We start from the raw sequence: 17,986 nt of genomic DNA, 5'->3' as shown, positions 1-17,986 counted from the left end.
TTACCTCTCTGACCGTTCCAGATTACGTCCTCTGAATGTAGGTGTCCCTTGACAGTCTGTCCTGGGCCCTCTTCTCTTCTCCTTCTATACTACTTTGCTTGGTGATCTCATCAGCTCTCATAGATTTAATTACCATCTCAATAATTCCAAAATCTACCCTTCTTGCCACAATCCTTCTGCTCACCTCCAACCTGCCTTTCAGACATCTTGAACTGGATGTCCAGTAGACTTCATAAACTCAATATGTCTAAAACAGAACTCATTATCTTCCACCCCAAACTTTCCCACCAGCCCCATTTCCCTTATTACTATAGAGGACAACACTAACTTCAACCAAGTTAATGGGATGCTTAGCCTAAAGGAGGAAAGATGTAGGGGCAGGGCTATTTTCCTTTCTGTCTTTGTATCCCTAGTGCTTACAACAGTACCTTCTGTATAGGAAGCACTTAATAAATATTTTTAATTGAAACAAATAGCCTGAAATCAACCAGAAGTTACTCTGTGCAGCTATCATGAAGGACTACAATATTTTCACAAGAAAACATGTGTAAGGCTAGTCCAATTGAAAAAGTGTCTGTGGGATAAGACAAGCAGCTGTGCAACCAAATTGGAGGACGTTTGTGTCAAATTGTCCTTCAACCCAAACCCATCTCATTCCATCCAGTCCAGACCCCTCCCTCCCACTTTACATAAGCCAACCCAACCCAATCCAATACTGTCCTATCAATCCCACAACCATTTATTAAGTACATTCTGTGTGGTAGGCAGGAGGGTTTGGTATGGGGGGGGGCATTTGTAAAAACAAAATAGAGTTCCTGTCCCCAAGGAAATTGCCATCTACTCAGAGAAATAACATGTAAGGAGAGAAACCAATACAAACAAACAAATAAAACCCAACAAATTAAGTACCAATCAGTTTCAAGGTAAGGACTAGAGCCTCCCAGGGATTCTGAGCTCACATGGTCTGGATTCGGTCCTGAGGGCCTGACCCCAGGGAGGTTGGTTTCTCTCTCTGGTTTGTTGTCAGAGTTTTAGTCCAGGAAATTTTCAAAATAAAACAGACCTTTGTTCCAGCACACATCTAGGTTTTCTCAGATTGAGTAATAAGGTCCTCAATGCCTGCACGGACACAAAATAGGCTAAAAGCAACTTGGTTCAAGGATAGTCTTTGTTACCTCCCCGCCCCCCCCCCCCCCATGCATGCCATGCAAAGTAGTCCCAGGAACTTAAAAACAGATGATGAAATGAAGTGAGCACACAAATAGTCCATCCTTCCTCCGTCTTCCCAACCTTCTGACCTCCAAGGACCTCTGTAAGAGAGCTGGAATGGATTAGGAAATGCTAGACTGACAACACAGGAAAGCATATACACTTTCCAAATATGCTAAATGTATTAGCTGGCAATCCCCAGGGGGCATTGCCACGTACGATGCAAATGTCTCAGCTTGTTCATGGACAATATGTTGTCTACAGCCCTGGGACTAATTATTTAGTGACAAAGAATAGAGTCATTTCATGAGTTATCAGGATTATATTTCAATCATTTCCTGATGGACACATTTACTTCTCTTATTTCCAATTATATCTATATCTTCAAAGCATTATTTAGTGTTATATCTAGTGTTCTCAGGGCTATTTCTCTCAATTCTCTCATCAAGCACAAGCTTTTTCACCTTAGCCAGAGCAGGTGGAGCTGTGCCCCAGAAGCCCACAACCTATGGGTAGGATCCCCCTCCCACTTGCTAGCCCTCTTTCTTATTGGGTGTCTTTCCTCTGGGTCAGGTAGATGGCAATCCCTCCCTTAATGCTATCCCAGTAAGCTTCTGAGCTTAGGGACCCAGGCCACTTGAGAAGCACAGGATCACTTATGGATCAATGAGAGGTATGAGAGGACTGCCTGTGTACTCTCACCCCAGTGAGAATCCTCTCTCCCACAACTAGCATTTTCTTGATGCCTTCTTGTATGGGGGAAATGGCTACCTCTTGACATAGCCCACTCCACTTTGGGTTAGCTTGAATTGTTAAGATGTTCTCCTTTACATCAAGAAGACCAAATTCACCTCTTTGCAATTTCTCCAATTGCTCCTTGCTCTCCTTTCAGAGTCCGAGTAGAACAAAGCTCATCTTTCCTTCACAGGATCACTCTTCAGATGCATGAAAAAAGCTCTCACATCCCCTGGGTCTTCTCATTGGTAGGCTAGGCATCCCCAGTTCCTTCATGCAAGTCTTTCTGAAGGCCTTTTCTCGAAGCCCTTTGACAGCCTCTTTGCCTCATGTTTCAAAGGCCTTTTAAACCTCTAAAGACATCACAGAAAGAAGTAGGCTGGCTCTAATGCCAGAGCATTGGTCTAAAACAAACAAACCCCCTCCCCACCAGAAACAAAGTAGAGAGAGAGATAGATGACATTCTCTGCTCTTCTCAGATCAGCCAGTTAATTGATCAATTAGCATTTTAGGTGCCTACTATGTGCCACACACCATGCTAAGTGTAGGGAGTATAGAGAAAGGTGAAAGACAGTGGTTCTCATGGATTTCATGGCCAATTGTTATTGTCGTTCAGTCATTTTCAGTCGTGTCTAACTCTTCCTGACCCCATCTGGGGTTTTCTTGGCAAAGATTCAGGAGTGGTTTGCCATTTCCTTCTCTAACTCATTTTACAGATGAAGAAACAGATGAACAGAGTTAAGTGACTTGTTAGTCATACAGCTAGTAAGTGTCTGAGGCCAGATTTGAATTCAGGAAGATGAGTCTTCTTGACTCCAGGCCCCACACTCTATCCACTGCACCACCTAGCAGCCCTTTACTGTCTATTGGGAGGTACTGTATACAAATGACCATGTATAAATAAGACATATACAAGATATATTGGAGTCTTAGAAAGAAGACCCTAAAATTTAGGAGAAGTAGGAAAGGCTTATGGCCACAGGTTGGATTTTAGCTGAACTAATAAAGATAAGGAAGTCAGGAGGCAGATAAAGGGGAAAGATTTCCATGTATGGAAGACAGCCTGGGAAAATGCTTGGAGTCAGAACATGGAATGTCTTGTGCAAGGAAAAGTGAGGAGACCAGTGTCATGGAGTATGGGCAAGAGAGTAAGGCGTAGGAAGACTGGAAAAATAGGAAGTGGCCAACTTATAAAGGGCTTTAAGAACCAAACAGTGGCTTTATGTTTGATCCTATTGCTACTGGAGTTTGTTGAATGGGGGAGTGACTTAATCAGATGTACAGTTTAGACTGATCAATTTGACAGATGAGGGTAGGCTGGATTGGAGTGGGGAGAAATGAGGCAGGAAGACCAACCAGCCGGCTACTGCAGTTGTGCAAGTGGGACATGATAAGGGCTTATATTAGGGTAGAGGTAGTGTCAGAGGAGAGAAGGGGATGCATGGAAGAGACACCACAAAGGTAAAAATAAGAGGACTTGATAACTAATTGGATATGAAGGGAGTTCAAAAAGATTGAGGAGTCAGAGATGACATCTAGGTTGTCAGCCTGGGGAACTGGGAGTATAGTGGTATCCTCAACAGTAATGGAAAAGTCAGGAAGAGAAAAGATTCTGGGGAAAAGATAATAAGCTTAATTTTGGAGATGTTGAGTTTAAGATGGCTATGGGACATCCACTTCAAGATGTCTAGTAGGCAGTTGGAGATGCAAGACTAGAGATCCAGAGAGAGCTTAGGGATGGTCAAGGAAATCTGAGAGTCACATGAATAGAGATGATAATTGAACATGTTGGAGCTTAATGGGATTACTAAATGAAATCCCTAGAGGGAGAAGAGAAGAGGGCTCAGGACAGAGCCTTGAAGGACACCTATAGTTGGGGGCTTAACCTGGACAATGATTCAGCAAAGGATCAGTGAAGGAACAGTTAGACAAGTAAGAGGAGAACTAGGAGATAACATGATAACTTAGGGAGAAGAAAGTATTAAGGAAAAAAGGGTGATTGACAGTGTCAGAGGCTGCAGAAAGGCCAATAAGGATGAATATTGAGAAAAGGCCATTTAATTTGGCAACTAAGAGACCATTAGTAGCTTTGCAGAGTTTAGCTACAAAAGGTAGTAGCCATATAAGAGAGTAGATGGAAGGGATGGATGCACCCAATGAGGATTTTTTTGAGGACAGGGGAGTGCTGCGTATGTTTGGTGGCAATAGGGAAGCAGTCAGTAGACATGGAGTAATTGGAGATTAATGAGAGAGTAGGTATGATAGAGTCAAGCTTCCATTAATGCAATGGCAAAGGATCACTTGTGCATGTAGTCAGATTTGCTGTGGCAAGTTCACTACTTAAAGGGTGAAGGTGGAGATAGTTGTAGAAGGTATTTGAATGATGTGAGATGAGGAACAGGAGAAAAGATGAGGCCTTATGTGAATAGTCTCTTTTTTCCCAGTGAAATATGAGGCAAGGCTTTCATCTGAGAGGGTTGGGGGAGAGCAGCAGTTGGAGGTTCATGATTAGATAAAGGAATATCATGAACATGGACATGGAACACTTGGGAGATTTCAAGATCAAGATCATCTCTGTGTAGAGTTGAGGTGGGTTGGAGGAGTAGGTCATTTGAAATGAGTAAGTTGAGGAACCAGGATGTTAGGATGTTTGAAGGAGTATCAATATGCATATTGAAGTTGCCTAGTATGAGGGCAGGCTTTGGGGAGGAGGTGAAGACTGTAGGATAAAAACTGACCTCACCTAGTGTCCTGGAGGTCAGTATACAACAGACAACAGAATCTAAATTGACTGATGAATATTAATTGTATTGTATGGACCTCAAAGGAAGAGAGGTTAACAGAGATGATGGGAGAAAGAAAACCTGTAAGTGGGTGTGGGGAATGAGAAGTTTTCTAATTCTCACCAACACTAGTGAGTTGGGGCTATAAGAGATAGCTGGACTAATACTGGAAAGGGTGAACAGGAAAGCTGCAGCATCAGGAGGGAGCTAGGTCTCAGAGAGTACAAGAAAATGAAAGGGGAAATACCTCATATCACATGAAGTCTCACATTGTGACCTTCATGGCTGTGGCTAGCAGGAACATGGTGAAGAGCTGTATTATTATTATTTTTGTTTTGAATAAGTTTTTATTGATTATTTTCTTTTTTATATTGCCATAATTTTCCCAGTGTTCCTTTCCCACCCTCTTATAAAGACCAATCCCAAGTAGCGAATAATAATTTTAAAAGAAAAAGAGAGAGGAAAAAAATTAGCAAGACTAATTAATGCATTGAACAAGTCTGAAAATGTGTGCTATGTACTGTATTGTAGACTTCTTATCTCTGCAGAAGGCTTGGGTGGGGGTATCTTCTTATATCTCTCTCTTAAGCCATACTTATCCTCTATAATTTTTATTACATTTTAAAACTTTTTTTGGTGGTTGATTTAAATTTGCATTGGTGTCATTGTGAATATTGTTTTCCTGGCTTTGCTTCCTTCATTCTGCATCAGTTGGTGTAGATCATTTTACGTTTCTCTGTATTGATCACATCTGCCATTTTTTCTAGTTGCTGGGGAGCTGTTTATGGACTGTGTGCTCCTCATCATGTGGGAAGGATGTTCCCCTAGCTTCACACCCTTAGTTCTGCTCCTTTTTTCATGATGAAAAACTCTGAACCTTATAGGAAACCAGGCTTCCCAAGAGAGAAGATGCTCCAGGCAAATCAGAAGAGTAATAAAAAGGATAAAATTAACCTTCTACAAACTCTCTTCTGATGCCTACTCATGGTATGGCAGGGACCACTCTTGAAGACCAAGCCAGCAGAGGCCAAGTCTGAGCAGGTCTTATCAAGCTGAAAAGGCTTTACACAGAGTCTCAGAAATAAGCTGTCTTCTGTCCAGCCTAGACAAGTATGGAGGCTCTTAGTCATGAGGATGGTGAGGTGGTAATAAATTCTTTGACCATGACAACCCATACAACAAAGAAAAATACAAAATGGGCCTGAGTTCTGGGCAGCCGCCTGCTTCTTCTGTAGTGACTGTGATCAAGTCCTAGAAAAAGTGACAGAGGGGGCTAAGATTCATAGTGTTTTTAGACTACCTGCAAGCATTGTTTTAGCATTTGGTGCTCTCAAAGTAAGATCTTTTCCCAACAGCCATTTATTCAATATATTCCTGGAGTAACCAAAGTATGTCAATATTGACATTCTGACTATAAATTAGAACAAAGGACAGAAGGACATGGCCACTACATGCTAGGACAGCACCATGTCTATGATCCTATGATGAATTGAGTTGTGCTGAACTATTAATGGGTGATAATGGTGTAATGGATTACCAAAGTATTTGCATTTTAGTAGAAGCCTTCTGGAAATACAATTCCTTAGCCAAATGGGGTAACTCCAATGGTGGGGATTCTGGCCATTGGGTCAGTTTAGTAGGGGCCCAGGTAGACTTTTGAATTTGCCTCAAATCACACCTCCAAGCAGGACTGGCTTTGCAGATGTATCTACATCACAGAAATCAGCTCATCTGCATGATTGTCCCTTCCACTGTAGGAAAAGCAGATTTTCTGCAGAGAGATAACAATTTCCTTTCCCTTAAATACTGAGTCACTGCCATGCTCTGAATTTAGGTCCCCTGACTGATGGATACCTGCTGCTACCCAAGCTACTGCTCAACTTCACCTCAATACAGCCATTGCCTTCACGTGCATTTTATACACTCAGGAGCCTGGAGTCTGTCTGGAGTCACACAATACACTTCTTTTCATGTAGAAGTCAGCTTACTCTCTGGCTACATCTGACAAGATGGGGAAGTCATGGTTAAGTGGAAATGTGTCTGAGAAAAGCTCTGGGGGCTTTATAAATGGTTGATTCCATACCAGGCAATAGCATGATAGGAACAGAGATTGGACTTGTGATTTCATGGATTGCATGAAGAATCTCTCTTTGCCAATGCAGGTCAGCAGCTCTTCTGCAACCCCAGCCTTAAGGGCCTTAGAAGCTAAGGGACTTTCTCAAGGTTATGTAGTCAGTAGGTCTCAAAGTTGGGATTTGAACACAGGTCTTCCTGACTCTAAGTCAGGTATCTGCCCTCTCTATGCAAAAGTATGATACTGTAGTAAAAAAAGCTAATGATCTTAGGCTGTGTTAAGAGTGGCATGGTGTCCAAGATTAGAGAATTCCAGTTTACCCTGCTCTGGTGAGGTCACATCTAGGGCACTGTGTTTGGTTCTAGGCAATACATTTTTTGGAAAGTCATTGATAGATCATATGGTGTCTAGATCAGCATTCTACCATATGAGAACCAGTTGAAGGAACAGAGTAGATTTGGCCTGGAGAGGAGAAGACTTATTGGCACATGAGAGCTGTCTTCAGCATTTGATTCCCATCTCACATGGGAAAAGGCTTAGGCTTCTTCTACTTGACGCCAGTGGACAGAACTAGAAGGAAGGAGAGGGAAACTGCAAAGAAGAAAATGGGTTTGATATAAGTGAAGAATTCCTAGTGCTTAGAGTCACCTCAAAGTGGCCTGTGCTGCCTCTGCTCATCGGAGGATGTCAAACAAAGGTTCGATGCCAATTTATTAAGAGTATTGTCAAGTTCCAGTACAGGTGGGATCTGATGGCTTTGAATGCCCCTACCAGCCATAAAATGCTGATTCTTGGATTCTGGCCAGGACCTTGGTTATTCAAGAAAATAACCTTGAAGGGAGATGGAAAGGGAGACATTTCCCCTCCCTGGGAAGCTTCCTTCCCTCAGGGCTTGGCAAGTTCAATGAGACAAGTTTAAAGGCCCATTCAAGCCTTGTTCCACGTCCTTATGGCCAATAATATCATTGCAGATGTTTCCTTCTACAGAATCAGCAAGATGGCTTTCGATCTCCCATTTCATGTACACAGAGAGACATTATGTTGCCAGAATGGCCAATAAACTCTTGTCTTCTGGGGAGAGAGACCTCTGATGAAAGATAAGCACATTTATAAGCATGCCGTGGAGGAATTCAGAATGTTGTGGTCTGCTGGCTAAAAGCATTCACTTCTAGATCCTTGGGAGGGTGCTTCTGAGGAGTAATTAGAGGTTATCTTCAAAGCACTTCACATTCCTCAGAAGACAATGATTGGAATTCACTCACTTTCCACTTTTTCTTCACTCTGGTTGTGGGACCAGCTTAAAATATCAAAGCACAGTGAAAGGCCTCCTGTCCCTGACCTAGGGGGGTCAGTTAAGGGAGCTGGGTGTGCTTAACCCAAAGAAGAGGAGACTCAGAAACACACCATAGTCATCTCCAAGTATCTGAAGTGATGTTAAGTGAAGGAGGGATTGGGCTTATTCAGTTTGGCCCCAGAGAGCAGAACCAGGAGGACTGGGGAGAAGTTGCACTCTGGGGCTGCTGCTCTGCCTTGTTTCAGCTCCAAGGAAGGAGACGGCCCTCCCAGGCTCAGCTCATCATTTCTCAGCTCACCACTATGCTACTAACTCAATCCCTGATTGACACTACCCCCCTCAGCCTCCTCTTCCCTTTGATTGGAGAGCTCGAGGGCAGATTACCAAACTCCACCTAAGGCCTTCCTTTAGAGAGAGCAGGAACTGAACTCTCAGATCTCTCCACTTTGCTTCTCTGCTCGAGCAAGATACCAAGTCCCTCCTGGGCCCAACTCCCACTTCGCTGCCTACTTTTGTGTGTTGTTTCTCCCTTTCAATTGTAAGCTCCTTAAGAACAGGAACTGGTTTTTGAAAATTAATTGTATTCCCTTTTCCTTTTTTTTTCAGGCAATTGGGGTTAAATGACTTGTCCAGGGTCATGCAGTTAGTGTAAAGTGTTTGGTCTGAGGCCGGATTTGAACTTAGGTCCTCCTAACTTCATGGCTGGTGCTCTATCCACTGTGCCACATAGCTGCCCCAATTGTATTCCCAATGCTTAGTACAGTGCCTGGCACATAGTAGGTGCTTAAAAAATGTTTATTGATCATTGGATATTTCAAAGGGGCAAATTTAGGATTGATATCAGAAAAAGCTTCCAAATAATGATAGTTGCCCCAAAGTGGAATTAGCTGCATTCAAAGGGAGTGAATTTTTCATCATTGAGGTCTTCAATCAAAGGCTTATGACCACTTGTTGAGGATATCATAGAGAAGATGCTGAGGCAAGTACTAGTTAGACTAGATGGCCTCTTCCAACTGTGAGATTCTGTGAACCTGTAGATATTCTGAGAGTAGTCATAGGTTGATCCTGATGCCTTTTGGGGTCTCTTCCAATGTGAATGTTTAGCTCTTTAGTTTTTATTATCCCAAACCACACTCTTCAAAATCTGTCAGGAACCCTGGAAATGTACTTGCTTTTGTTTTTTCAAGTTGGAAAGATTAAGCCCCAGTGAATGGACAACATTCCAGCAGGGTTCTCTTTTGGTGATGGAACACTTGCTACAATCACTGCACGGGGCAGAACGCCATGAATAACCTTCCAGATACCTATTTCTCACTTAGTGGTAGCAGATGCTATCATCCTATTACTGGGAGCAAAGCAGGGAATTGTTTAATTGGGAATATCGATTTGCATGACCAAAACAAGAATTACCATCCATACTTAAGTAATGTTTACTACATTAAAAGAACTCTGCAATCAATGTCTTATTTATTTTTTTCTGAACAAGTTATCATAAGAATAGGAAAATAGTTTCATTTCTAACAGATGTAAAGAAAAACATTCAAGACTGTTAAAACTAGATCATTCAAGCCAATCCCTTCTCCCATTTTGCAGATGAAGAAGCTGAGATCCAAATAAAATCCAAATAGACTTTCTGGTTTCTACCACTATCCTTTGGCTGAAATTGCTCTCCAAAATTACCAATGATTTCTTAATCACCAAATCTGATAGTATTATCTTAGTCCTCATCCTTCTTGACCAATCTATATTACTTGACAATTTTTTTCCCACACTCTCCTCTCAAATCCTTACCTCCATGGGTTTTCATGATACTACTTTCTTTTGGTTTTCCTTTTATGTATCTGACCATCTCATCTCGGTCTCCTTTGATGGATGATTTCCCACTCTCAATTGTGAGTCTTACCTAAAGCTCTGTACTTTGTCTCTCTCCTCCTCTCTTTCCCTCCCTCTATTTCTCTCTCCCCTTACTTCTCTCCTTTCCTCCATCTTTGTCTCCTTCCTCTATCTCTCTCTTCCTTTCCTTCTTCCTCCCTTTCCCTTCTTCCCTCTCTTTCACTCTTCCCCGTTCCCTCCTTCTGTCTCCTCTCTCTCCCTTCCTTTCCTCTTTTTCTCTCCCCCTTTCTTTTTCCCTCCCTCTCTCTTCCCTTCTCCTTTCTCTTTCATTCCCTTACTCTTCCTCCCTTTCTCTCTCTCCTTTCTGCTCCTGTCTCCTTCTCTCCCTCCCTCAGTCCCCTTTCTTTCTCTCCTTCCCTTCCTCCCCCTCTCATTTCACTGCTTTCCAAGGGCTCAATGATCATCTTAATGCTGATGACTCAGACATCTTTATATCCAGCTCCAGTCTCTCTTGAGCTCTGATCCTGCATGACTTATTGCTTTTTGGAGCTTTCTAACTATATATCCCATAGACATTTCAATATGGCCAAAGCAGAACACATCATCTTTCCCCCCTCAACTCATCCCCCTTACCACCTTCCTTTTCTTATAATTTTTTTTTTGATTTGCATCCTCAGTATTAGGAAAGTATCTGTAACAGAGTAGGGGATTAACAAATGCTTATTAAATGAATGAATTAGCCCCTCAGTGTATAGGTGTGGGACAGATGGATAAAGAGTTTTTTGTTTTGTTTTGTTTTTGTTTTTGTTTTGGCTAGGCAATGGGGTTAAGTGACTTGCCCAGGGTCACACAGTAAGTGTTATGTGTCTGAACCTGGATGTGAACTCAAATCCTCCTGACTCCAAGGCCAGGACTCTATCCACTGTGCCACCTAGCTGCAGAAACAAGGAGTTTCTGATACGAGTACCATCATCCTCCCAGTCTTCCGGGTTCACAACCTCAGAGACAACTAGACCCTTCACTCTTCCTTGTTTCCCAATAGCCAATCAACATCCAAGTCTTGCCAATTCCATCTCCACAATCTCTCTTGTATCCATCTCTTTCTCCTCACTCACATGGCCACCACCCTAGTTCAGGCTCTCATCACCTCTTACCTGGACTATTGCAATAGGTTGCTAATGTTTGATGATGCCTAAAGTTTCTCTTTTCTTCAATCCATCTTCCCCATAACTTCCAAAGTAGTATTTGTAAAGAAAGGTCTGGCCATGTCACTTCCCTGCTCAAAAGTTCTTGTCACTCCCTTTTGCCTCAAAGATGAGGCACAGAAGTCTGTGTTTGACATTTCAAGCCCTTCAAAGTTGGCAGATGTATTGCCCATTATTCTCTATTTCCCCTTACATTCCAACCAAACTGAATAGCTCTCTGTGCCCTGTCCTTAGCATTCCATCTCTTCTCCAAATATTCCAAAGACTATACCCTCAAGCCTGGTCCTCTTCACCTCTGGCTCTTAATATCCTCTGTTTCCTATAAGCTCAATTCAAGCACCACATCCTACACGAAGCCTTCCCTGACAGCACAATTTCTAGTGGTCCTCTACACAAATGACTTAATATTTATGCTATGTATGATTATAAGTATACTTATTTATTTATTTATACTATGTATGATTATAAAAGAGGTTTCCCCTCTCAAAAGAACACAAGATTCTTAGGGGCAGGTACTGCCTCTGGCCTTCTTTCTAGCATTTAGCACAATGCCTGCCACATAATAAACACTAAATAAATGCTTGTCAAATGAATGAGTGAACAGAGTTTTGGACCTGGATTTCTGATGGGAGGGCCAGTGTTCTATCCATTGTACCACACTGACTTATGGTATGACAAAAGCTAAAGATGCCAAATGGTGTTTCAAATTAGTTTGTAGTGGGTCTGATAAAATGTTAAAAAAACCCCAAATATCCAAAATGATTTTTTAAAAATCAAAACCTGTGGGTTTGAATCCCCAATTATAACCTTGGACAAGATGCTTCCTAACTCTGGACCTCAGTTTCCTCATTTATAAATTACAAGTTGCTAAGGTCCCTTTGAGCTCTAAATCTATCTTAATTTGATAATAATAGCTTCGTTTATTTTGGAACATTAGATCAGATTAGGGGAATAGATGGGCAGAATAATGAAAATCTTACAGGCTCTCTCCCACCTCATCCCAAATTACAAAGAAAATCTTGGATAATGATAGCAGTCACCCATTTTGGAATTCAGCAAAATCCTGAGCCATTTGTCTCCCATTCACCGAATACAATTACCTAACGTCCGAAAAGAGCATACTTTAAGAGAATTTCACTTATGTGATTACCACAGGAACCAACAAATCCTGTGGAGATGAGGACCCTGCCTAGATTAAGCAATTTTCTTTTCTACTCTGCATCATGACAGAAGAGTTGGTAGTGGAGTTATAGCATCTCTTAAGAAGATGAGAGTTTGATTTACGATAGAAAAGGGAAAGTGAGATGCTCTTTTCTGCTTGCTTTCCCTGGGAAGAGTTGTGACTGTTGGAGCTACTCTTTAGAGGAACCTGGTAACTATTTCCGTGAAGAAGATAACAAATGGTGTTTATCCTTTTCCGATCAATACTGCCTTGTTTGAGCTGTTGGCATTATTCAGAAGCATAAAAGGTAAGGCGAACAATTGGGCAACAGTGCTAATCCCCAGGGAGGACAGCAGCACCTTCTTCCCTTTCTTTAAGACTTCAAAAACTTTTTGATTTCATCTTTTTTGAAAAAAAAAACCCGCTTTATTCACGTTTTAAAAAGCACATGTAATTGTCACTTCCTCACAACTTCTTGCCTTAGCAGAAACCTTCCTTGTAACAAAAAAGTAGAGAGATTGGAACTATCATTTTAGTAGTATAGGGAACTCCCAGGTGACTCAATTTCCTCCACCAGTGCAGGTCAGTACTTTCCCTGCAACTTATGGTCTTAGAGAGTAGCCTAGAACACAAATGTTAAGTAGCATACAGCCAGTATGGTCAGAGGTGGTACTGAAACCTGGTCTTTCTGGGTTTTAAGACTAGCTACTTATCCATTGTATCAAGATGGCTTATGATGTCTGACACATCCCACATCAGAGGACAATATATTAAATGGATGTTTGGAACAAAGAAGCTGAGTTAAGCTAACAAAAAAGTCAACATATTGGCCGTGTCTTGATAGTATATGTGTTATTCCATATCTAGAGTCCACCATTTTTGTTTAAAGTTGGGAGGCTATGCTTCCCTATTGGTGCTATGATGTTGTTATAGGCCATTATGCTGTCTGTCTGAATTTATTTAGATAGGTTTTGAGAGATCATCTTTGATCATCCAGATGTGGGATTAACCTATCCCACATCAATAGGGGTTCTTTTGGATCACAGGGCAAAGGATATTTTGGCTGTGAAGAGTTTCCTCAAAATCTGTCCAAATCTGGGACTCTGCTTATAGTCTCATAAAAATACCATGGTTGCAAATTTGGTAATAATTATGGAATACTTTGCAATAGTTCTCTTCAAATTATATTATTTTATGTGAATATTTGTGAAACATTAGATACTGGGTGAGGTAAGGAGTGAACTGAACCACATAAAGACATAGAAAATGTCCTGTGCCAATGATATGAGATCTCCATTGCTCTCTGAGTCACCTTGACTTTGATTCTTTGGTGATTATAGTGTTGCAAGGTTTGCAGCTGTGCTGCATTATCAGGAAAATATTTGTGTTAAAGAGATGGGTCCTTGTGCCAGGGAACAGGTTGGGATCATTGAAAGCACTGGTCAGGTTCCCAAATTCAATCCAATGCACTTTTTACCTCCTATTTAATTGCGGTCCAACTTATTGTCCATCTGTCCCACATCTACATGATTATGGTCTAACTCATTAGTTCCTTAAATAAGCACTCATTAAGCATCTACTATGCACTTGATACTTTCTTGAGTGCTTAGGGTATGATGACAAAAAATGAAAAAATTTCTGTTAATAAGGAGCTAACAATAGACTAGCTGACCAACTCTGTGAGAAGAAATAATGGACCAGAAAAGGAAGTGGTCCAGTCATGGAGCAAGAGAGAATGATGCTGAAAGAACAGCCTGAGTAGTGTGCTGGTCCCCATGGCCTGTGAGAAGTTCTAAAGGAAGACCTCTAGCATTTTGGAGAAGTCTTCTTTGGAATATCAAAGGGAGAACATGGCTAAGAATTATATCAGAAGATAGAGATATATTGAGAAGATATAGATAGTTTACAATGTGTCCCAAGGAAAGAAGAAACCTCTTGAAGTTTTGAAGTATAATGTGAATTCTTTGAGCTGAAGCAATTTATGAAGACACCCTACTCAACTCTGAATGGGCTGCTAGCTGTCTTAGTGAAAGGAGTACAAACATTGACAAAACTGCTTCAGAAGCGCTGACTAGGACAACAGATGATATTCCTACAGTACCGTTTGGTTTGCAAAATGCTTTCCTTTCAATAACCCCTTGAGGCAAGGTTAAGAAAATTTTGATGCAAATATTATTACCCCATTTTCATGGGAACATTGAGGTTTAGGGATATTCAGTGGCTTGTCCAGAGTCACACAGCTAGTATGTGAAAAACCCAAAACTGAGTGAACCCAGCTCTCTGGATACCCAGTAAACTGCACCACGCTGAGTTACAGCATGAGACCTGGGTAAGAAAGTCCTTTTGTTTTAAATGTTATATACGTACATTTGAGTCACTTTGAAAATAACTTTTTCTTCTATCCAGATAGTTTATAGAAGTAAAGTCACCGTGTCAATAATGCTAGCTTTCATTTGTATAATTCATCACGTTTAGAAAGCATTATATATATATTATTTCATTTGATCTGTCAATTAATCAACAAACATTTATTAAGATCTTTGTATGCGTCAGGCCCTCTACTAAGTGCCATGGATGCAAAGATCAAAGTGACACAGTCCCTACCTTCAAGAGCCTTACATTATAATGGGGGAGATAATAATACACCCATCCATATATCTATATATGTGACCATATGTAAGAATGTACATAATGTATTCAAATGAAGACAAAACGAAATAAAAGAAGGACAAAAGCATTTCTACAAAAACAAATGAAGATCCTTTGAGGAGGCCAGGATGAAGTGGGATCGATCTAGATCTGTGATTTCATTCACACTGGGAATTTGGGAGATTAACTGGGCTGTAATCTCCTTCCACTGATACAGATCAGAAACTTTTTCTAACTCATAGCCTTAGAGAGTTGATTCAGTCACTGAGAAACTGATTTATCGACACAGTTAATCAGTCAATCAATCAAGCATTTACTAAGGACCCACTACGTGCCAGGTGTTTGGCCTTGGAGATACAAAACCAAACCAGATAGTTTTTGTTAGAAGCACGACTCGAACTCAGTTCTTCCTGACTCCCAGAGCAGCCCTCTGTCCATTAGACCACTCTGCCTCATGAAGAGTCAGCCTTGTAAAGAACGAATGCTCCCATTTGTTTTATCTCTTTGCCACATCCCTTCTTCCTTCTTCCGCATCTTGTTGTATAATCAGCAGGGAGAGGAAGTCATTAGTAATATCCAGGCATTATCAATATCTCTCCAGAAATTACAGTCCCATAAAATAGACCTGAGGTTTGCAGCTAGGTGGCACAGTGGATAGAGCAGTAGTGGGCCTGCAGTAGGAAGACCTGAGTTCAAATCTGGCCTTAGACACTTACTAGCTGTGTAACCCTGGGCAAGTCACTTAACCCTGTTTGCCTCAGTTTCCTCATCTGTATGAACTAGAGAAGGAAATGACAAACCACTCCAGTGTCTTTGCCAAGAAAACCCCAAATGGGATCACATAGATTTGGACATGACTGAAATAAAAGAACAACAGCTTACATGCTTGTCTCACACTTTTTACAAAGAGAAGGCCTGGGTGCTTGGAGAAGCACATCATATTATTGTTATCAATCAATCAATCAATTGAAGATTTATTAAATTTCTACTATGAGGAAGTCTCCAGGGATACACATGCAAACAATGAAACAATTCATAGTCTCAAGGAGTGTATGTATTCAAAACTTAGGTGACCAGAGCACTTTAGTTACACCCATAAAAATATCAGTCAGCCTCAAAGTGAAAGGCCTTCCACATGCTTAGCAGATCCCCTTGGGTTTGATGAAGCCACACTACAAAACTCATTTCCTGTTAGACCAGAGTCAAATCAACTGTTTAAGAATCGCGAGGCTTCCAAACCAGTCCAAATGAGTGACTGTCAAATTGGGAGCTTCGAGACTTCCCGAAAGAATATTCTCAGGTAGACAGCTCAGATTCTTCATGCTAATAATGCCAATTTTTAAAAGTGTAACCTGACTTTCATCAAGGCGGTTGATAAAATGAAGCCTTTCTTTTTCAAGTGAGCAAAGTTGGGAAGGGAGAATATTGTAAGCAAACTCTCTGGGATGGCACCACTAGCCAGGTCAATCTGGAAGAGGACCATCTAATGATTAGTCTGACTCATCGAAACTTTAACAAGTCCAAAGCAAACTTTCTCCCACCATACCCCACTATCTAGTTCTTCATTTATTCATTCATTTATTTGGCATGAGTAGAAACTGCTCCACTTAAGGGCATCCATCCCCTTGTGCAGGGGGAGATTTTAGCAACATCTTTGTAATCATGATAATAATGATAATTATTGCTAATAATAATTACTAAGCACGGTGCAATTGACTTGGCATCCAGAGAGCTGGCCTCATTCTGGTCACATATTAGTTGTGTGACTCTAGGCAAGTCACTGAACCTACCTATGTATCAGTGTTCTCATCTATAAAATGGAGTAATAATAATTGTCTAACAAAATTGTTGTCTCCTTACCTCCAGGGGTAATTTGTCAGGCGTACAACAACCACAACAATAATAATGATGACTTACATATAGCAGCTTACACAGGGTTTCTAAAGCCTCTACATACGTTAGCCCATGCCTGACAATAACCTTATAAGGTAAGTGCTATAGTTTTTAATCTGCCCTTTTGTCAGGTGGAGAAGTTGGGGCTCAGAGATATGATGAAATTATTTGCCAGGGGCTGCACAGTTAAGGAGGGTCAGAGGCAGGATTGGAACCCAGATTTTTTTGGCTACAAGTCCAGTACTATCTCTGTTAACCACCAAGCACTAATTAAGCGCCTTATGTGCTAGGCTCTGAGGTGGCAGTGAAATCAATAAGAATGGCCCCAGAGTGAGGAGGGAAACATTGAGGAGCCAATAATTAATTGGAAATTGGAGGCAGAGTTTGGGAGCTGGGGACCTAAGGGAGGATTACAATGACAAGTTCCTTAGATCCTCAGCTATTTGATATTTCTAAGTGAGCAGGTCTGCAGCCCAGCCTGCTGTCCACTGCTATGAATGGGCCAGAACCCCTCGAGTGTCAAGTCAACACTTTTTTCCCTTCTCAGAATTGCGCTTCGTTTTCAGCTGAAGGGTGGCTATCCTATTACCCAGTGACACGATGTGTCCAGCGATTCCTTTCCTTCAGGGAGAAGCAAGACTCAATGATCAGCTGGTCCACAGCCCTTTTTAGTTCAAATGAGGCTCAGAGATGCCCTCACCCAGCACCCACTGCTCACCCCTGCACAGATTCTAAGAATTCAAATGGCAAGAAGCAAAGCCCAGGTACCATACCTGAGCCCTTCCAGTGATCCCCACCCGGAAACTTGTTCCTTGGTTATGGAGAATTGGCAGCAACGTGTCGCTCTGCTTATCCTCTGTTCATCATATCAAACTCCAAAGGTTCAGTGCCTCTGAGTTTGGTTTAGAATCAGAGGAAGTTAAACGTTAACTCAGCCTATCTCCCCTGGCCCAGCAGCCCTTTGACCGGCTCACCAGGTCACTAGAGACAGACAGAAGCTATGAAGCCACAATTGTTTACAGAAGCTGCTGAATTTTGCTGGAAAAACAAGTCATCCCAAATGATATCATTTTGAAGCCCACCTGTCCCAACACAGGGAACCCTTAATTTCTTATTGGGAATCAATCAATCATTACTTTGAGGGATGAA

The 17,986-nt window shown here is 41.5% G+C and overlaps 1 protein-coding gene across 2 annotated transcripts in view; it reads right to left on the bottom strand.

The window, feature by feature from the left end:
* Positions 1–17,692, bottom strand: part of A1CF (APOBEC1 complementation factor) — a 93,054-nt gene extending 75,362 nt beyond the window's left edge. For both annotated transcript variants that reach the window (XM_027840668.1, XM_027840669.1), the window contains exon 1: positions 17,611–17,692. The gene's annotated coding sequence lies outside the window, so the exon portion shown is untranslated. The remainder of the gene's footprint in view (positions 1–17,610) is intronic.
* Positions 17,693–17,986: the final 294 nt, after the last annotated feature.

Source organism: Vombatus ursinus, unplaced genomic scaffold (assembly GCF_900497805.2).
Source record: "Vombatus ursinus unplaced genomic scaffold, bare-nosed wombat genome assembly UNPS02014847.1, whole genome shotgun sequence".
NCBI lineage: Eukaryota > Metazoa > Chordata > Mammalia > Diprotodontia > Vombatidae > Vombatus > Vombatus ursinus.
Note: the sequence above shows the minus strand (reverse complement) of the source record. Positions and strands in the feature narration are given on the sequence as shown.